We start from the raw sequence: 15,250 nt of genomic DNA on the forward strand, positions 1-15,250 counted from the left end.
TTGAGACCATCCTGGCTAACATGGTGAAACCCCGTCTGTACTGAAAGTAAAAAAATTAGCTGGGCGTGGTGGCGGGCACCTGTAGTCCCAGCTACTCCGGAGGCTGAGGTAGAAGAATGGTGTGAACCCGGGAAGCGGAGCTTGCCGTGAGCCAAGATAGCGCCACTGCACTCCAGCCTGGTGACAGAGTGAGACTCCATCACAAAAAAAAAAAAAAAAAAAAAATGCACAGTGTGTCTCCTGGTGCCAGCTGTGAGCATGTTAAGTCAGTGGATCACATGTGCCTTCCTCTTCCCGCCCATCTCATCCGGCCCCGTAGGCAGAAAGGATGCCTTAGAACTCCCAGCGGTCACGTGCCACAGAGCCACTGGGAACTGCAGCCTGGCCACGGAGGAACCTTGTGGGACACAGCCACCAGGTGGCACTGAGGAGGCCGACCGGTCCAGCGCCCCATCCCTGCAGCTGGACTCTGCCTGGGAGGTCCAGGATGATGCTGGGTCGGGCAGCCAAGTGTGGACGGACCAGCCCAGGGATTTAAGTACCCGTGGCTCAGACAGGCATTTGCACACCCATGTTCACAGCCGCACAACTCGACAGCCAAAGGCTGGAGGGAACCCAGGCGCCCATCCACAGATCAATGGAGAAATGGAGGGTCCCTTCTGTGATGGAACATGACTCAGCCTGAAAAAAGGGAACCTTGACAGGGACCACAGCATGGATGCACCTTGAGGATGTCACGCTCAGTGAGAAGCCTGGCACAAAAGGACGAACACCGATTCCACTCCTAGGAGGTCCCTAGAGCCGTCAGATTCACAGAGACAGAAAGTAGGATGGGGGATGTCGAGCTGGGGAGGTGGGTGGAGAGTGTTTCAGGGGACAGAGTTTCAGTTTGGGAAGGTGAGAAAGTTCCAGGAATGTGGCCCAACTCAGTGGCTCAGGCCTGTAATCCCAGCACTTTGGGAGACTGAGGCAGGAGGATTGTTGAGTCCAGGAGTTTGAGACAAGCCTGGGCAACACAGTGAGACCCCTTCTTCTACGAAAAATGAGAAAATTAGCTTAACGTGGTGGCCCATACCTGTGGTCCCAGCCTCTAGGGAGGCTGAGGGAGGAGGAAGGCTTGAGCCCAGGAGGTTCAGGCTGCAGTGAGCCATGATTGTACCACTGGACTCCAGCCTGGGCAGCAAAGCAAGACCCTATCTCAAACACACACACAGACACACAGAGCGCCGGGTGCAGTGGCTCATGCCTGTAATCCTAGCACTTTGGGAGGCTGAGGCGAGGGTTCTCACTCAAGCTCCATCTCAGATGCCCAGAGGAAGGCCAGAGACGGGGCCCAGGGACTCGGGGTCACCCCGCTGAGGGAGGCTGGGCCAGGGTGTGGTCGCATGCTCCTAGCAGTGGGAGCCCCCAGGGGTCCTGGTCTCCTGGTGTGGTTGGTCTGCCCCCCCCTCCCCAGCAGGGTTCACGTTCTGCTGGTTCCAGGAAAAGGGCTAGGAGTGTGAGTTTGGGGCCCTGCTGCGCTTCCACGGACCTCAATTTCCTTGTCTGACCAGAGGGGCTGACCGGAGGGGCCTCCTGGTCTTCTGGCGGCTGAGGGGGTGATGGTCCCGGCCTCCGGTGGGATCCCAGAGGCCTCCAAGAGGTCAGGGCTTGATGCTTTGTGCAGCAGGGGATGAGGAGCCCTAGGGATCTGGTAGGAAGTGCTGAATGCTGTGACGATTAACCAGAGTGGATGTACTAGATGTATTATTATTACTATTATTAGTAGTAGTAGTATTGTTATTTGTTGAGACAAGGTCTCACTATGTTTCCCAGGCTGGTCTCGAATTCCTGGGCTCAAGTGATCCCCTCGCCTCCACCTCCCAAAGTGCTGGGATTACAGGCATAAGCCACCATGTCCAGCTTCAAGTATGTTTTTATTGTGGTTAAAGTACACACAGCAGGCCAGGGGCAGTGGCTCACACCTGTAATCCCAGCACTTTGGGAGGCAGAGGCGAGTGGATCACCTGAGGTCAGGAGATGGAGACCATCCTGGCCAATATGGTGAAAACTCGTCTCTACTAAAAACACAAAAAATTAGCCAGGCATGGTGGCGGGTGCCTGTAGTCCCAGCTACTCAGGAGGCTGAGGCAGGAGAAGCACTTGAACCCGGGAGGTAGAGGTTGCAGTGAGTTGAGATTGTGTCACTGCACTCCAGCCTGGGTGACAAAGCGAGACTCTGTCTCAAAAAAAAAAAAAAAAAAAAAAAAATGGAGGCAGAGATTGGAGCGATGCAGCCAAGGAGTCAAGGACTTCTGGCCACCACTGGAATCTGGAGGGGCAGGAAGGATCCTTTTCTGCAGCCGTCTGAGGGAGCCTGGCTCTGCTGACACCTTCTTCAGGCCTCCTGACCTCTGGAGCTCTGAGAGAGCCTCTTGAGTAGCGTGGTGCCTGGCTTACACGGGTATATCGTGACCTGCCCCGTGACTATAGCTGGCATTGGCTGGTCCCTGGCGGTTTCCAGCCCTCAGCTCCCACAGTTGGGACGGTCACTGGTTTGATTTCCAGGTCAAGAAAACAGCCGTGGCCAGCCCTGGGTTGAGCCGTGGTCTCGCCGCCCCTGCAGAATCTGGCCTGTCGAGTTCTGCTTTCAGGAAGGGTGGCAGCTGGAGGCCCTGCCGGGAGGCTTCGTGTATGGGTAGACAGCCTCTTGGTCATGCCAGTAGCCAAGGAGTGTCTGGGGCGGTGTGAGGCAGAGAGAGGAGTCGGGGGCTGGGGGTCCGTCTGGTGGGAGCAAGTTTTCTTCTTTTTTTTTTTTTTTTTTTTGAGACAGAACGATTCTCCTGCCTCAGCCTCCCAAGTAGTGCTGGGATTACAGGTGCCGCCACCACACCTGGCTAATTTTTGTATTTTTAGTAGAGACAGGGTTTCACCATGTTGGCCAGGCTGGTCTCGAACTCTTGACCTCAGGTAATCCGCCCGCCTCGGCTTCCTGAGGTGTTGGGATTACAGGCGTGAGCCACCGCGTCTGGCCGGTGGGAGCAAGTTTTGAAAGACATCCCTGGGATGGGGCTCAGCGCCAGGGACAGCCAGTGAGAGCTTGGTGTGTTTCTTGCCTGGTGCCCATCCCTGTGCATCCAGCGATGACTGCAGCTGCCTGCGTCCTGGGTGGGGTTGTCACCTGTGTCCCCCCGGGTCCCCCCCGCACCCTCAGCAGCCCAGAGCAGGGCCAAGTGCACCCTCCAGGGCAAGGCAAGCTGGGTTCAGGCCTCAGCTTGGCCGTGACTCAACCCTGGGGCATCAGAGAAAGGTCATGGGCCTGGTGGAACACAGGACCTCAGGTGCTGGACAGATGAGAGAGACAGCGCAGGGGAGAGGACGCCTGACACCAGGCAGGGCCCCCCAACCCCAGGCTGTGCTCAGGAACACAGTACATAGTCCAGGACTGCGGGAGGCAGGCTTCGCAGAGTGTGAGGCGGCCTCTGGTTCCCCAGAGAAGAGGCGATCGGCTTGCTGAGAAAATTTCAGGCCGAGTGCAGTGGCTCATGCCTGTCATCTCGGCACTGTGGGAGGCTGAGGTAGGAGGATTGCTTGAGCTCAGGAGTTGCAGACCAGACTGGGCAACCTGGGGAGACCCTGTTTCTACCAAAAAATTAGCACATTAGCTGGGCGTGGTGGCTCATGCCTGCAATCCCAGCTACCAGGGAGGCTGAGGCAGGAGGATCGCTTGAGCCCAGGAGGTCAAGGCTGCAGTGACCTGTGATTATGTCACTGCACTCCAGCCTGGGTGACAGAGTGAGACTCTGTCAGAAAAGAAAAGAAAAAAGAAAGAAAAGAGGGGAGGTGGGGGGAAGAGAGGGGAGGAGAGGGCAAGGGAGGGGAGGAAGAAAAGGAAAAAAAAGACTGGGCACAGTGCCTCACACTTGTAATCCCAGCACTTTGGGAGGCTGAGGTGGGCGGATCACCTGAGACTGGGAGTTCGAGACCAGCCTGACCAACATGGTAAAACTCTTGTCTCTAATAAAAATACAAAAAATTAGCCAGGTGTGGTGGTGGGCACCTATAATCCCGGCAACTCCAAAGGCTGAGACAGGAGAATCACTTGAACCTAGGAGGCAGAGGTCGTAGTGAGCCGAGGTTGCACCACTGCACTCCAGTCTAGGCGACAGAGCGAGACTCCATTTCAAAAAGAAAGAGGCCGAGCGCGGTGGCTCATGCCTGTAATCCTAGCACATTGGGAGGCCGAGGCGGGCAGATCACAAGGTCAGGAGACCGAGACCGTCCTGGTTAACAGGGTGAAACCCCGTCTCTACTAAAAATACAAAAAATTAGCTGGGTGTGGTGGTAGGCACCAGTAGTCCCAGCTCCTCGGAAGGCTGAGGTAGGAGAATCGTTCTAAACCCGGGAAGCAGAGGTTGTAGTGAGCCGAGGTTGTGCTGCTGCACTCCAGCTTAGGCAACAGAGTGAGACTCTGTCTCAAAAAAAAAAAAAAGAGGAGCGGAGAAGAGAAGGGGAGAAGAGGAAAAAAGAAGAGTTCCAGGGCTGGCAGGGGACAGAAACTAGCTACTAAAGGAGAAGCAGGACCCCGCCCAGCCCCCTCTGGGGAAGGAGAGCTCTTTGCCTAGGGGACGCACCTGCAGGAGTGGAGAAGGCCATGGGTCCTCCCGGTTTCCCCAGGCTAAGTAAAGGCGGCACAGGACACAGAACCCCCATTTGAGGCCTCAGGCCGCAGCCTGGATTTAGTTACACACCGTCTGCAAAAATGTGTCCTGGGTTGAAGCACATCCTGGCTACGCTCCTGGTAAACAGTGCTGCCTCTCTCTGCCATTTCCCCCTCCCCGGGGACAGGGATTCCAGCTGCCTCCCAAGATGGTGGTGAGGGCAGAAGGAAGGGGTGCAGCGGGGCCCGGCACCCTCTGGAGGGCCCCCAACTGTGAGTCTTGTTTGATTCTAGGGTCTCCGACGTGGTGATTGCCAAGTCGCATTGGGTGGGGCGAGTGCTGGCCGGCGCCTCCAGGTCAGGGCCCGGAGCAGGTGTTGGGAGGAGGCCTGAGTCCGGCAGAGCCCGCAGCTGCCATGGCCTTGACCATATACGGGCATGAAGCTGCAGTCACTATTAATAACCACAGCGCCTTTGCCCAGGTCCGGGGTGACGGCCGCTATAAAGCCAGGCCTGCCAGCCCCAAGCGGCTCCTTCAGCCCCCGAGAACCTTAACCCCCCTGTTGTGAGACAAAAAGAAAAGTAAGTACCAAAACCATCTCTTCCCGCCCCCTGTCCCCCTGGTCAGCCTCGTGCAGAACACGGGCCCCCGTTCGGCGGCCGGAAGTCAGACACAGAACAGTGGTGAAACGAGATCCCCCTCAAAGGACGTCCGAAGCACAGATCCGGGGTGGTACCTACTTGTCCCAGGCGGTTTGGTGGCCTCCAGGACAGCCCAGGCCCGTCCCTGCCTAAGGAGCAGGGAAGATGGCTGTGGGGAGGAGGAGGAGGAGGAGGAGGCAGCGGTGGCAGTGGCTGAGCTGTTTGGAGGCTGGGCCTGCTCACTGCTTCTCCTTATCTAAGAGGGGATGGAGCCGGGGATCCCGCCGCAGGCCGGGCGACCCCAACAATGCATGTGTGTCTTGCAATGATGTGGCCACGGCTGTGGCTCCCTCAGTGGGGAAGGTGAATGGTGAGGACGGAGGTGGGGGCTCCCTCCTTCTGGCCCCGTCCCCACCCCCGCCCCTGGCCATCCCGGGGTCTCCTGCCCCTCTCTGGGGTTTCATAGTTTCAGGGACCCTTTAGGGGAGAACTTACAGGCCGTGTCTTCCATGAGCCCTGTTTGGATTGACTGCACCTCACGGGCTCCCTGCTTGGAGAGCCAGCCGGACCCCCACCTTGTCACCCCCTCCCCTACCTTGGAGGGGGCTGGGCCCTGGTCCTCCCTGAAGCTCAGCGCTTTCTCCGCCTCGTCGAATGCTGCAGAAGCTTAATGGGGGCAGAGAGGAGACCGCAGCTCCCCCAGAATGTGCAGGGTGGATCCTGCCTGGGCCCTTCAGCCTGCTTCTCCCCCAGGCCCTGGCTGGGCCCCCAGCTGGCCCCAAGGACACCCCCTTAAGGCTCTGGCAGCGGGGAGTCCAGGGCGCCCAAGCTCGGTGGCCTTAGAAGTGACAGCTTTGGCTCCGGTAGGGCCCTGGGGTGGGGGCCGGGGGCGGTGCCAGCAGAGTAACTGCTGATTAAGAGGCCGGCTGACTGCTGCTTGATGTGAGTGGCAGATGCTGGGAGTGGGGTGGGGGTGCCTGAAATAGAGTTGGGGGGAGGCCGGCACCGAAGGCGCATTCCCCCACCTTCCAGGGCCTCTCTGCTTCCATCGGGGTGGGTCTCAGCCTCTCTCTTCCCATGGCGGGCAGGACTTCTGGGGAAGGGCCCGAGGGCAGAGTCCGAGGGCTGGGCGGTCCCAGGGGAGCGGGCAGGGCAGGGCAGCGCATTCCGGTTCTCCATGGAAGGGACTGTCCATCTGTCTTCGCACACACCCTCCAGCACCTCCCAGACAGGGAGGGGGCTGCAGACTGGCTTCCTAATGACCCAGGTGGTTCATACCTGTAATCCCAGCACTTTGAGAGGCTGAGGTGGGAGTCTCCCTTGAGCCCAGGAGACCAGCCTCAGAAACATAGATCCCGTCTCTACATAAAATAAAAAAACTAGCTGGGTGTGGTGGCACGCCCTGTAGTCCCAGCTACTTGGGAGGCTGAAGCAGGAGGATCGCTTGAGCTCAAGAGGTTGAGGTTGCCGTGAGCCCCGATGGTGCCACTGCACTCCAGCCTGGGTGACAGAGTGAGACCCTGCCCCCAAAAAAACCCCCCAAAGATTGCCTTCCCAGCTGGAGAAGCCACTGAGTCAGGGGCATAGCGGGGTCCTGCCTGTCTGCCTCAGACCCCGGGGACCCTGAGACACCCCTCCCCAACCCTCACAGGGAGAGCCCTCAGAAGCCCTGAACCAAGTACCCCAGTGTGGGCATGAAACTCCCACCCTCACACGGGAGCTCAGAAGGCCAGCTTCCAACGAGGTCCTCTGCCCTCCGCAGACTCCATGCACTGCCTGCCACCCGGGGTCCTGCAGGGGTCAAGGAGGAAGGCCCCCAGGCAGGGGACTTTCACCAGAGCTAGGCTTCCCTCAGCCAAGTTCCTCACACCCCAGGAATGACTTGGCCCAGAGAAGTGTCAGCCACGGGACAGCATGGGGGCCTGAGTGTGAGGGCTGGTGCCCGCCCTGGACTCTCAGTCCCTTCCTGGGCCCACGATGGGTACCTTAAGGGAGCAGGGCAGGATTTTTTTTTTTTTTTTTGAGGCAGAGTCTGGCTGTGTCGCCCAGGCTGGAATGCAGCGGTGCGATCTCGGCTCACCACAACCTCTTCCTCCCAGGTTCAAGTGATTCTCCTGCCTCAGCCTCCTAAGTACCTGGGATTACAGACACCCACCACCACGCCCGGCTAATTTTTGTATTTTTAGTAGAGACAGGGTTTCACCATGTTGGCCAGGCTGGTCTCGAACTCCTGACCTCAAGTGATCTGCCCGCCTTGGCCTCCCAAAGTGCTGGGTTGACAGGTGTGAGCCACCGCGCCCGGCCCAGGGTAGGATTGGAGTCCATTCTCTGCTCTTTGAATAGTTTTCTTCCCTGGAGCACTGTGTATATTTGGGGTTGGACTGTTCTCTGGGTGGGGCCGTCCTGGGCACTGTAGGGGTTGAGCAGCATCCCTGGTCTCCACTCACACCTTCCCAAGGCGTGAGGACCACAGATGTCTCCAGACATTGTCCAGTGTCCCCTGGTTGGGGGTGCAGAATCACCCCCAGCTGAGAGCCACTGGCCTGAGATTGCTCTTGGCCGGGAGCACTTCAGGAAGGTGAAGGCAAGGATGATTTTAGGTGATACAAGTTCTGTGGCTTTTTGCGTTGTTTTTGAGACAGGGTCTTGCTCTGTCGCCCTAGCGGGAGTGCAGTGGCGTGATCATAGCTCACTGAAGCCTCCACCTCCTGTGCTCAAGAAATCCTCACACTTGGCCGGGCTCGGTGGCTCAAGCCTGTAATCCCAGCACTTTGGGAGGCCGAGACGGGCAGATCACGAGGTCAAGAGATCGAGACCATCCTGGATAATACGGTGAAACCCCGTCTCTACTAAAAAATACAAAAAAAACCTAGCCGGGCAAGGTGGCGGGCGCCTGTAGTCCCAGCTACTTGGGAGGCTGAGGCTGGAGAATGGCGTAAGCCCGGGAGGCGGAGCTTGCAGTGAGCTGAGATCCGGCCACTGCACTCCGGCCTGGGCTACAGAGCGAGACTCCGTCTCAAAAAAAAAAAAAAAAGAAAAGAAATCCTCACACCTCAGCCTCCCAAGTAGCTGGGACCACAGGCGTGCACCCCCAAGCCCAGCTGATTTTTAATATTTTTTGTAGAGACAGGGTCTTGCTATGTTGCCCAGGCTGGTCTTGAACTCCTGGGCTCAAGTGATCCTCCAGCCTCGACCTCCCAAACTGTTGGGATTCCAGGCATGAGCCACCGAGCTCCTCTGTGTTTATTTGAACATGTGTGAGAAAATCCAGGTTTCCTCATATCATGTCAGAAAGTTTCCTCTTCAGAGGAATTTCGTTAAAAATCAATAAAACAGGCCAGGCGCGGTGGCTCAAGCCTGTAATCCCAGCACTTTGGGAGGCCGAGGCAGGCGCATCATGAGGTCAGGAGATCGAGACCATCCTGGCTAACACGGTGAAACCCTGTCTCTACTAAAAATACAAAAAATTAGCCCAGCGTGGTGGCGGGCGCCTGTAGTCCCAGCTACTCAGGAGGCTGAGGCAGGAGAATGGCGTGAACCCGGGAGGCAGAGCTTGCAGTGAGCCGAGATCCTGCCACGGCACTCCAGTCTGGGCGACAGAGTGAGACTCCATCTCAAAAAAATAAACATAAATAAATAAATAAATAAATAAAATAAGTGGGACTTGTAAAGTAAATACAGGCCAGCCGCGGTGGCTCACGCCTGTAATCCTAACACTTTGGGAGGCCGAGGCAGGATCACCTGAGATCAGGAGTTTGAGACCAGCCTGGCCAGCATGGTGAAACCCCCATCTCTACTAAAAAATACAAAAATTAGCCGGACATGGTGGTGCACGCCTGTGATCCCAGCTACTCGGGAGGCTGTGGCAGGAGAATCACTTGAACCCGGGAGGCAGAGGTTACAGGCAGGGAGCCGAGATTGTGCCACTGTACTCCAGCTTGGACGACAGAGCAAGACTCTGTCTCAAAAGAAAGAAAGAAAGTAAATACACAAACTTGTGTGTGGGAGTGTCTGTGGCCCCATCGTGAGTGCAGGAGGAGAATGAGGGACTTCAGAAGGATCCAGCCAACGGGGTGGTTGCTGGAGGCTGGGGCCTCTGCTGAGGGGACCAGAAAGCCCTGGAGGATTGGTGGGACCCGGAGGGGATTCCAGGAAGTTGGAGGTGGTGGAGGGGGGTCCCACACAGGAGCAGGAGGTGTCTCCTCTGGTGGAACAAGGATTCCTGAGGTTACTGTACCCTGACACTGGGCCCAGGCGTGGGACAGTGGACCTGGCTCAGGTTCCCAGGCTCAGTCACCTGGACTTGAGTTCTGATTCCACCTTTTTCTTCTTTTTCTTTTCTTGTCTCTTTTTTTTTTTTGTCTGAGATGGAGTTTTGCTCCTGTTGTCCAGGCTGGAATGCAGTGGCGAGATCTCGGCTTGCTGCAATCTCCACCTCCCAGGTTCAAGCGATTCTCCTGCCTCAGCCTCCCGAGTAGCTGGGATTACAGGCATGCACCACCATATGCGGCTAATTTTTGTGTTTTTAGTAGAGACGGGGTTTCTCCATGTTGACCAGGCTGGTTCTTAAACTCCTGACCTCAGGTGATCCACGCACCTTGGCCCCCCCAAGTGCTGGGATTACAGGCATGAGCCACCGCACCCGGCCCTGATTCCACCTTTCCTGTGTGGTCTTGGGCAAACGAATCCACCTCCTGAGCCCGTTTCCCCATCTGCAAAAAGGAGTCGGCCGGGCGCGGTGGCTCAAGCCTGTAATCCCAGCACTTTGGGAGGCCGAGACTGGCGGATCACGAGGTCAGGAGATCGAGACCATCCTGGCTAACACAGTGAAACCCCGTCTCTACTAAAAAATACAAAAAACTAGCCGGGCGAGGTGGCGGCGCCTGTAGTCCCAGCTACTCGGGAGGCTGAGGCGGGAGAATGGCGCAAACCCGGGAGGCGGAGCTTGCAGTGAGCTGAGATCCGGCCACTGCACTCCAGCCTGGGCGACAGCGCGAGACTCCCTCTCAAAAAAAAAAAAAAAGGAGTCAGTGGCACGCATCTCTCGGGGAGCTGGGGAAAGTTCTAAGCGCTGCTACACACCTGGCAGGTAGATCTTGCTCACTGTGCCCATCAGGCTGGCCTGCGGGTCGGGGCCCACCTCAGTTGGTCACCGTGGTGCATAGCAACACAGCTACCAGCCCAGCAGCCGTGATAACTCCTAGCGCCTGGTGCCACACTGAGCACAAGAAGAAGGAAACTGAGGCACAGAGATGGCATTTTACCTGCCTGGGGACAGCCGGCCAGGAAGTGGCAGAGCCTGCCTGGGTTTGGGCCGAGCAAGCTGGATCCTGGAGCTGCCCACCTGCACCCAGGGCTGCCTGATCTTGGGGTGTCCTGTCCCTGTCGCTGACAGAGGGGTACTCCTAGGGGGACTAGTTGCAGGTCCATCTGCTGTGTATTTGGGGAGAATGAGTCACTGGTTCTGTTTGTGGAGGGCAGGGGCCGCGAGGCAGGCAGAGGTTAACCAACGCCATCGCTGCACCCAGAATCCAGCTGTGCTTGGGCAATGTGGGGGTGGGATTGTCTGGGCCCCTTAGATGGCTCTGGAAGGGGAGAAGGGGTCTTCCCGGCAGGCGAGTGTGAAGACGGAAGGCCACATGGGGCTGGAGAAGGTTAGGGGGTTGGCATTCAACAGACCTGAATTCAAATATCAGCTCTGGCCGGGCGCGGTGGCTCACGCCTGTAATCCCAGCACTTTGGGAGGCCGAGACGGGCAGATCACGAGGTCAGGAGATCGAGACCATCCTGGCCAACATGGTGAAACCCCGTCTGTACTAAAAAATACAAAAAACTAGCCAGGCGTGGTGGCGGGTGCCTGTAGTCCCAGCTACTCTGGAGGCTGAGGCAGGAGAATGGCGTGAACCCGGGAGGCGGAGCTTGCAGTGAGCCAAGATCGTGCCACTCACTCCAGCCTGGGCGACAGAGCGCGACTCCATCTCAGAAAAAAAAAAAAAAAAAAAAAAAAAAAAAAAAAAATTCAGCTCTGCTGAGTGACCTTGGGCAAGTTTCTTTCCCTCTCTGAGCCCTATAGGAATGGGTCATGGAATGATCTGACTGAGCTGGTTGGCCCCCATAAGAACGACTAATCTTCCTGTTTCTCCCAGGAACACAGAACTTTGAGTGCTAACACCGGGAAAGTTCTGGGCAAACTGGGATGAGCTAGCTACCCTAGTACTCCTGTTCCTATTTTTTTTTCTTTTTTTTGAGACGGAGTCTCGTTCTGTCGCCCAGGCTGGAGTGCAGTGGCGTGATCTTGGCTCACTGCAAGCTCCGCCTCCCGGGTTCACGCCATTCTCCTGCCTCAGCCTCCCGAGTAGCTGGGACTATAGGTGCGGCACCACGCCTGGCTAACTTTTTGTATTTTTAGTAGAGACAGGGTTTCACTGTGTTAGCCAGGATGGTCTTGATCTCTTGACCTCGTGATCCGCCCGCCTCAGCCTCCCAAAGTGCTGGGATTACAGGCATGAGCCACTGCACCTGGCCTCCTGTTCCTATTTTTTTAACTTTTAGCAAAACACACAGAGCAAAATTTGCCATCTTAATTATTACTTTTTTTTTTTTCCCCCTGAGATAGAGTCTTGCTCTGTCACCCAGGCTGGAGTGCAGTGGCGTGATCTCAGCTCATTGCAACCTCTGCCTCCCTGGTTCAAGCTAGTCTCCTGCTTCAGCCTCCCAAGTAGCTGGGATTACAGGCGTGTGCCACCATGCCCGGTTAATTTTTGTATTTTTAGTGGAGACGGGATTTCACCATGTTGGCCAGGCTGGTCTCAAACTCCTGACCTCGTGATCTGCCTGCCTCGGCCCCCCAAAGTGCTGGGATTACAGGCGTGAGCCACCATGCCCGGCCATAAAATATTTTATTTTATTTTACTTTTTAAATTTAAATTTAATTTTATTATTTTTTTTTTTTTTGAGATGCACTCTCACTCTGTCACCCCAGCTGGAGTGCAGTGGTGCAATCTCGGCTCACTGCGACTTCTGCCTCCCAGGTTCAAGCGATTCTCCTGCCTCAGCCTCCCAAATAGCTGGAATTACAGGTGCCCACCACCACACCCGGCTAATTTTTGTATTTTTACCAGAGATGGGGTTTCGCCATGTTGGCCAGGCTGATCTCAAACTCCTGACCTCAAGCGATCTGGCCACCTCAGTCTCCCAAAGTGCTGAGATTACAGGCATGAGCCGCTGTGCCCGGCCAAGAATAAAATTTTAAATTAAAAAAAGAAACAGGGTCTCACTATGTTGCTTAGTCTGGTCTCAAACTCCTGGGCTCAAGCGATACTCCTGCCTTGGCTTCTCAAAGTGCTGCAATTATAGGCACAAGCCACTGCTCTGGCCCCCCAATTTTTTTTTTTTTTAAAGTAGAGACAGGGTCTTGCTATGTTGTCCAGGCTGACCTCAAACTCCTTGGTCCCTCCTGTCTCAGCCTCCCAAAGTTCTGGGATGCACAGGTGTGAGCGACTATGCCCAGCCTGCCTCCTTGCTTGTTTGCTTTCTCTCTGTCTCTCTTTTCTCTCTCTCTTTCTCTCTTTCTCTCTCTCTCTTGTTTTGAGATGGAGTCTTGCTCTGTTGCCCAGGCTGGAGTGCAATGGCGCGATCTCGGGTCACTGCAACCTTTACTTCCCGGGTTCAAGCAATTCTCCTGCCTCAGCCTCTAGAGTAGCTGGGACTACAGGCGTGCCACCACCATGCCCGGCTAATTTTTATATTTTTAGTAGAGATGGGGTTTCTCCGTGTTGGCCAGGCCGGTCTTGAACTCCTGATCTCAGGTGATCCACCCCTCTCTGCCTCCCAAAGTGTTGGAATTGCAGGCATGAGTCACCATGCCTGACCTTGGCTTATTTCACGAGTGTGACATCTTCAAGGGTCATCCTGTTATACCCTGTATCCAGATTTCCTTCCTTTTCATGGCTGGGTAATAGTCCATTGTGTGGATGGAGTACGTTGTGTTCATTCATTGCTCCGTCCCTGGACACTTGAGTTGCCCCCACATTTTGGCTGTTGTGAGTCATGCTCCCATGAATGTGGCTGTGCAAGGACCTCTTTGGGTCCCTGCTGTGAGTTCCTTGGGGCCTTGCCCAGGAGCAGGATTGCTGGTCCCTACGGTAATTCCAGGTTTTTTTTTTTTTTTTTGAGACGGAATTTCACTCTTGTTGCCCAGGGTGGAGTGCAGTGGTGCAATCTCCGCTCACCACAACCTCCGCCTCCCGGGTTCAAGCGATTCTCCCGCCTCAGCCTCCTCAGTAGCTGGGATGACAGCCGTGTGCCACCACGCCCGGCTAATTTTGTGTTTTTAGTAAAGATGGGGTTTCTTCATGTTGGCCAGGCTGGCCTCGAACTCCTGACCTCAGGTGATTCACCTGCCTTGGCCTCCCAAAGTGCTGGGATTACAGGCATGAGTCACCGGGCTCCGCCTATAATTCCATGTTTAATTCTGAGAAATGGCCAGACTGTTTCTCCCCGTGGTCACCGTGTTCCATTTCCCCCTGCAGAGCACAAGGGTTTTGCTCTCTCCACATCCTCGCCAACCCTTATCATCTTCCGTTTTTCGGTTGGTTACTGTGGCTACTGTTCCCCTTCTTGTTTTTGTGTGTGTGTGTGTGTGTTGTTGGGTTTTTTTTGTTTCTTTTTTGCTTTTGGAGATAGGGTCTTGCCCTGTTGCCCAGCCTGGAGTGCAGTGATGCAATCGTAACTCATTGCAGCATCAACTTCCTGGGCTCAAGGGATCCTTGCACCTCAGCCTCCCAAGTATCTGGGACTACGGACGTGTGCCATCATGCCTGGCTAATTTTTTGTAGAAACAGGGTCTCACAGCTGGGCATGGTGGCTCATGCCTGTAATCCCAGCACTTTGGGAGGCCTAGGCGGGTGAATCACCTGAAATCAGGAGTTCGAGACCAGCCTGGTCAACATGGCGAAACCCCATCTTTACTAAAAATAAAAAAATTAGCTGGGCATGGTGGTGCACGCCTGTGATCTCAGCTGCTTGGGAGGCTGAGGCAGGAGAATCACTTGAACCTGGGAAGTGGAGCTTGCAGTGAGCCGAGATCGTGCCACTTCACTCTAGCCTGGGCGACAGAGCCAACATAAATAAATATTTATTATTTATTTCTCAATATAGTAAATAAATAAATAAATAAATAAATAAATAAAACATACACGGGGTCTCAGTATGTTGCCCAGGCTGGTTTCAAACTCCTGGGCTCAAGCAATCCACCTGCCTCGGCCTCCCAAAGTGCTGGGATTATGGGCATGAGCTACCACGCCCAGCTAATATTTTATCATTTTTTGTAGAGACGGGGGTCTCACTATGTTGCCCAGGCTGGTCTGGAACTCCAGGGCTCAAGTGATCCTCCCACCTCAACCTCCCAAAGTGCTGGGATTACAGGCATGAACCTTTCATTTTTTTAAACAGTAATGCCCAAGGTGTCTGGGCTGCCAGGCAGGGCTTCTGCTGTCCTGGACCCACCTCTCTCTCTTACGTCTCTGTCCTGTCCTGGACTATTTTGGGCGCAGTGACCGGCAGATCATCCTTACCACCCTCCGTGCTTATGGTGAAGGACAAGCCTTGGCAAGCCACCTCTTCCATGTCATCCTCTCATTCCACGTCCACTCCTGCCTCCCCTCCAGCACACAGACCTCAGACCTTCCCCGTGGCCCTGGACTCGACCTGCCGTACACCACACTGTTCAGCACACGTTTTGCACAGAAGGGCAGATAGTAAATATGTTTGGCTTTGCAGGCTTTGCAGACAGACTTCCTCTGTCGGGGTGACTCAACATGCTATTGTAGTACTGAAGCAGCCACAAGGCTGACACATGCAAATGGCAGGGGCCAGGTGCCAATAAAACTTTATTTATAGACATTAAGGAAAAAATTTTTTTTGAGACAGGATCTCGCTTTGTCACCTAGGCTGGAGTGCAGTGGCCCG

This window comes from Chlorocebus sabaeus, chromosome 6 (assembly GCF_047675955.1).
Source record: "Chlorocebus sabaeus isolate Y175 chromosome 6, mChlSab1.0.hap1, whole genome shotgun sequence".
In the NCBI taxonomy this organism is placed as follows: Eukaryota; Metazoa; Chordata; class Mammalia; order Primates; family Cercopithecidae; genus Chlorocebus; species Chlorocebus sabaeus.